This window comes from Austrofundulus limnaeus, unplaced genomic scaffold, assembly GCF_001266775.1.
Source record: "Austrofundulus limnaeus strain Quisiro unplaced genomic scaffold, Austrofundulus_limnaeus-1.0 Scaffold227, whole genome shotgun sequence".
Classification (NCBI taxonomy): Eukaryota; Metazoa; Chordata; class Actinopteri; order Cyprinodontiformes; family Rivulidae; genus Austrofundulus; species Austrofundulus limnaeus.
The window spans coordinates 415776-421948 of record NW_013952629.1 but is presented as its reverse complement, the minus strand read 5'-3'; the positions used below and the strand labels follow the sequence as shown (position 1 = coordinate 421948).

The 6173-nt window shown below is 42.8% G+C and overlaps 1 protein-coding gene across 2 annotated transcripts in view; it reads right to left on the bottom strand.

Annotated features, from left to right (window-relative positions):
• bcl11bb (BCL11 transcription factor B b) overlaps positions 1-6173 on the bottom strand; it is a 37668-nt gene that overhangs the window by 18028 nt on the left and 13467 nt on the right. The window lies entirely within an intron of this gene.

Below are 6173 nucleotides of genomic sequence, written 5' to 3'. Positions count from 1 at the left end.
CACACACACACACACACACACACACACACACACACACACACACACAGACGTCTTCTTTCCTCTTATTTTTTTTCTTCCTCGTTTTCTCTCTGGCTGTTATCATGCTGATACATTTCCTGCTTCTGGCACGGCTCCTGCATAGCTTATGGTTAAAGCAAGCTTTCATCTATCCAGCGCCTTCAGGACACACACACACACACACACACACACACACACATATATATATATATATATGTGTGTATGCAGGCAGTGGTACAGGCCAGCGCTGCCCCGCCAGACCACAGGCCCAGACAAGCTCCGCTGGCACCAATCACTCTGATAACATCTCAAGGCTTTATTTCATTTCTGGCTCAGCTCTGGGAGAGACCGGCATGGAAAAGAGGGCTTTCTGTGGGGGGAAAAAAAAGGTATTACACCAGCATGGGGAGACGCAGCACTTTAACCTGGAGCAGTTAACCTCCCTGTGTGTGAGGCCGACTRCCGACATGACAGTGCAAGCCCACCTGAGTCCACAAAGCCGACTGCGGTGCTCGTGTTTCTGTTCTTCCTGCGAGTGGCACCACAATTTAATAAGGAGTTGAAGTGAAAGTAAACAATGAAAATTAACGCTTTCATCTGAAGCAAAAAAAAAAAGTAATACTTTGCTCAAAGGAATGTGTTTGTTAGAGGAAACAAAAATAGTTGTCTTTCAGAAGAGGAAAGGTCAAACGGCCTCGTTTCCTGACACTAAACAAAAAGGCTGGAAACTAAGTGTTTCTGATCGACATCATGACTCTTATAAAAGCTTTCTCTAATTCTCTTCAGACAGACGTTCTGCTGTTCAGAATCGTCTCAAACCCTGGGAATAATTTCYCCGACATTCTTTATTTTAAATTAATAAGAAGGGGAGGGGAAAAAATCAGCAAACCGGCTCTTCCTGTCGCACTCATTTCTGCCGCGACAGTTTGATGATGATCTCTACTGATTTATTTTTACGATATTCCTTTATCTGCATTAAAAAACCTCCCAACAAATTTATTTGGWTTGATGATTAAAAGCAGTGCTTTGTCATTTTTCTGTTTTTGCGCCACAAACTAAAAGTTGCAGATTTTTAACCCCAACAACAGTTGTCGTATCTAAACCGTGCTTTAARCCACTTAGCAAAGTCAAACATTAAAAATATTTTGCATTTGTAAGCATTATTTTTCTTAAGTTGTACCAAGTTAAGCTAAATATTCTAATATTTGACACAAAATGCAATCCCAACTTTGGGAATAGCTGACTTAAATAATAAATTTAGAAAAGCATCAAAGACTGATAAAAATATTCCCCAAACATTTGCTTTCTATTTCATTTTCCTCCTTTTTTACAGTAAAAATGCACGTAAAGATCGTACGTAATATAAATTTKGCCTTAAAAGCGTTATTTGTAGGCTTCTGGTTTGTATTTAAGCAGCAAACCAGCACAAAGGCAGAGCATGTCTGTCATTGGTTTGTCTGTGTCTACAGTTTGCTCTTGGAGTAATTGTCCCTGCCCTATAAATGGATAAGTTGTGTGTGTGTTTGAGGGGGGGGAGATCGTAAGTGTACCATGAAAGACTTTCAATATCTCTGGTGGTGATGCAGATCGTAAAAAACAAAAGAAAAAAAATGGTGCCTCCTTGTTTTCTTTTCTTACAATCCCACCCAAATCAGAGCAAGTGGGGTGGACGGTTCTAAATGGATAAGAGAAAGAGAGCAACAAGAATGTAGCAAACAAGCACCATCTCCTCTGCTTTTCACAAACAGTGGCCTATTYATACTCAATTTTCACTCTGAAATTTTACCCATTTGCTGGTGAAGGTCCGATAGTTTGGGGAACAAGTTTGATAATTTGAACCGGCACAGATGCAGCTCCTTTCAAGTYGTACGTACAGGTATGCTTTCACTACGAGTTCTCTAAGAGGAACCAAACCAACAAACAAACCAAAWAAAGAAAAACTCCACTATCGGAGAGGAGCAGCTGAAAYACTGTAACAACCCTACACCAGTCAAAATACCTCAATTACAGCTATTTACACAAAGAACATAAACACGTTCCCAGATTCCCACTGACACAAGACAACTGATGGTCTTTAGTGGCAAGACCATGAAGTTCGCATCAACACTTCACACACACACACACACACACAAAAAAAGCGCAGTGTTTGTGTTGAGCAGCGGAGCGCCTTCGTCACCCTCCGTGAGCGGTGGCTGGGACAGGGTGTGAGGTTTTTAATGCCTCTTCAAGTGAGGCTGTTAAGGAGCAGCGAGTCCACACATCTGGAGGACACAGTCAGGCAGCACATGCTGAACGTTAGCGGTGGCGCTCGCACTCCAAATTAGTGGCGAGTTTTATTCCCCCGCTGTGGTAGGAAAATATCAAATCTGCTGCCATATGAGTGCCATAAAGCTGGCTGTGGAGTGTTTGATGCCTTCATGTGGGAGCCTGTGAGCCGAGTGTCTGTGTGTGTGTGTGTGTGTGTGCGTGTGTGTGTGTGTGTTTGGTGGGACATGCAGGCCTTTAATGGGAGATGAGAGTCGTATGCATTCTTGCATGGACATGTGTTTTCTGTTTGTGCAGCTCTTATCAGCGTGCGTATCGGTGCACATGCAATTCTCTCTTCCTGCTCACATCAGAGAGTGTGTATGTGTGTGTTTGTGTGTGTGTGTGTGTGGCTATGCCCCCTTTAGCAGCTCTCTTATAGACCCAGTTGACCCTACTGCTGCACAGACAGACAGACACAAGCAGAGTCAGACAGCCCCTGGGGTGGTCCTGTCTGAGGCACGGTATTAAGGGCCAACAAGGCCCATACACAGGCAGGAACACGTTTACTGTAACTGTACACACACCTATATACACACACTTTCATGCACAGATCGGTTACTTTGATTTTTAAGCAGATATTAAAATATACAAATTTACATAAAAAGGTAAAAAAAGAAAACAGGAAATATGTTGCTTTTTTTCCACTATGTGTTGCAAAAACCTGTCAATAAAGTACTGCAAAAGTAAATAAAAATGACTGATTCATTTGACATCCAGGCTGCGTTTACCTGCAGGATGATTCTTGTACAAAGTCAGTGGCGCACAAAGCTCAGACTATTACAGAACATAATACATCCCTATAAAATGGTTATAATTGTTCTGAGTTTAACTGCTTGTTTTCATTCAAATAAACCTCGAGAAGCACGTTATTTGACAGAAACTTGAGACGGAGGAAAGTTGTTGCGTTATGTTTTCCCCGCCACCCAAAGAGAAAAAAGGGCAAATTGGTCACTCAGAGAGAAACAAGGAAAAGCACAAATTAGAAAATGAAAATAGACGCACACGTGCCCATGAGCAGACACGAGATAAATTCCCTGGCAAGCGTTCAGATCACTCATGTAACAACTCCTAAACACACACACACACACCTACACATCTCCCACCATGTGACCTCTAATCACAACCCCAGAGCTTGGACATCAAATGAAGCAAGTTAAAAAAAAATCATCAGGAGTAATTAACACATTTTCATATGCAAATGTGATTAATGCTAAACTACAAAGTCATTATGCAAATCGACTTTTCCTTGAGCCTCTGTACAAATATTCGCAGCTCAAATCAGGGGATCAGTCTCGCCATCTTTCTTTTTTTATCTCTCACCCCTCTCCCTTTCCCCTCTCTCTCTCTCTATCGCTCCCTCACTTGGAGTGGAGATAATGCGTAAGTAGCATGTGAAGTTATTTTGAACTCACGCGGCGTGTGTGTGTGTGTGTGTGTTTTCATGCGATGGGCCGGGGCTATGGCATTACGCCGCCTGCCTACTGATTACTGGCTGCTTGGCACTGGAGCGAGACAGGGAAGCCGGTGAACAGGGGACGGTATGAATATGCAAAAGCCTGATTGCTTTTCATGATTAAAGCCTATTTAATATGGAAATGAGAGCAAGCCAGGTGATTAAAGGAGCATTGGGCGGTGGGGGCAATAAAAAAAAGGAAGAAGAAGAGGGGAAGAAAGAGGACACCTTCAAGTCCTCACAAGGAATGGACGGGTAGGATCTGGACCCATCATTTGGTGACAGCAGCAGCTGAGCTCCAGGTTTCCTCTCCCCTGGCTGCAAAAGGTTCGTTCGGAGAGAGGTTCTATAGGTTCCGCTGCAACGTTTTCATCCAGAAACCACAGTGACTCATTTAAAGTGAAAAACAGATTCCTCTCTGCCCATTAGCTTGAGAGTCAAACCTGATCTTATCGCGCCAAAATGCTCCTTTGCACACTTTCACACCCGCAGAAATTTCCTGCATGCGAGTGTGACCGTTCTTAAGTGGCGTTTAACTTATTTGAATGCTTTGATCAGAAGTGCCACTTTGGTTCAGTTGAACACAGGTGGATCAGCAAAGCACGGTGAAGTTTGCAAGAAGCCTGACAAACCAGAGCAAAAAAGCTTCAAACCGCAAAGAAAAAAAAAACAACAAGACAATGATACGATCACAGGTGGACGGAGAGCAAAACGGAGAGAGATGTTTTTCACATCGTCTCATGAAAGATTCACCAGACTAGGAAACAGAAGAAAAACGAAGAAGCGACTTCGCACCACGCCATAAAAGCGCTCCACAGTCGCCCTGGGAGGAGTTCAAAGCACGGCCAGGGTCGCCTGAGTCGACGGCGATGCTCCCCGAGCGACAACCTCTCGCCTGCGCAATGACACGCATCATTCTTCACAGACACTTCATACACAAATTCATACAAGACGCGCGCACACGCCGACAAATCTGACGCATATACGCTCAGAGTGCATGCATCAGCAGGAGGATCTCAGGAAGAAAAAATAAATAAATAAATAACAAGGCAGGAGAGGAGGCCGTTTTTCATCGACTGTGCGATGTGTGTGTAAGAGTTTCACATGTGGTGGTGTGTTTGTGTGAGCGCGTGCTTGCAGCCTTTTTGGGGTTGAATCTGCTGGCCTTGCAGCTTGTTTGCAGTTTAAGCAAGAAGGCTGACAGACAAAGAGGCCCGACAGGATGTTATAAAACACAGGCAGGTGAAGAAAAAAAAAAGGGAGTTAAGCACATGTTGTACATACAGCACAAACATGTTGTGGATTATTAAGGGGCTGTGAGGCATTAAAGCCCCCTTATAACTGTTCTGTTCACAATTTTCTTGACCCGCATTTGAAAAAAAAATCTAATCGTGCTGCTCGATTGTACAACAATGACAAAATTTGCAAAAAAACAAAAAAAAAACAACATAAAAATATGAAACTTTTTCCTCAAGTGAGGAAACCCAGTTATCCCAGCTCTATGCTTTAAAATAGAAACAATTAAATTAAACCAGTCACACAAAACGTTTTGTGATTTGGGGGGATTTTACCACCCAATTTAGAGTGCGATGATGTAACACACTAACTTTTAAGTTGTCTAAACTTCACTAAAACTCCTCCTAGTCCCAATTCTTTCAGCACATGTAAAAATTGTTGATCAGTACGAAGACATTTTTGTCTTTTTCGATCCGCTGTCTCTCTCTTCGCTGCAGGCTTTCAGCTCAAATTCCCCTCAGAGTGCAGAGAGTGCACGGCCACAGGTTTTAGATATATCAAAATGTTCTCTTCACAACTGGAAATGAAGGGTTTTTTTTAACTTGTCAAATCTCTTACATCAAACTGCAAAAGCATAAAAAAACCACCACCAGTTTTCTGACGGTCTTCACTCAGGAGTTGTTTGAGGTTCACTTTTTAGTCTGCATTTTCTGTCTGCCTCTCTTTAACTTGGCCGTCACAAACAGTCACAGGTGTGCGGTTGCACGCAGCCATAACGAGCCACTGGCTGAAGCTCTTATTTATTTAAATCTACGTTTTCTTTACACTTCTTGCACAGTTTACACATCCAGATGTGGACATTTTTTTTCTTCGCCTAATTTTAGAAAAACTGATGTTGGAATATTTGGGCAGTAGCTGCGCTGGCACTCTCCTAAAATGACTAAAGCGATTTTCTAGTTAGTGCGCGCGCATGTAAACTTTGGTGCTTGTGGCTTTCTTCACTTCTTTGCAAATATTTTTATATTTGGTGGTGCGCCTCAAAAGCTCCTAAATACCAGATGCAATCAAAAAAAATGTATTCCCTCTGAACGTGTGTGTGTGTGTGTGTGCGCGCGTGTGTGTGGGTGTGTGTGTGTGTGTGTGTTTTCATGCGATGGGC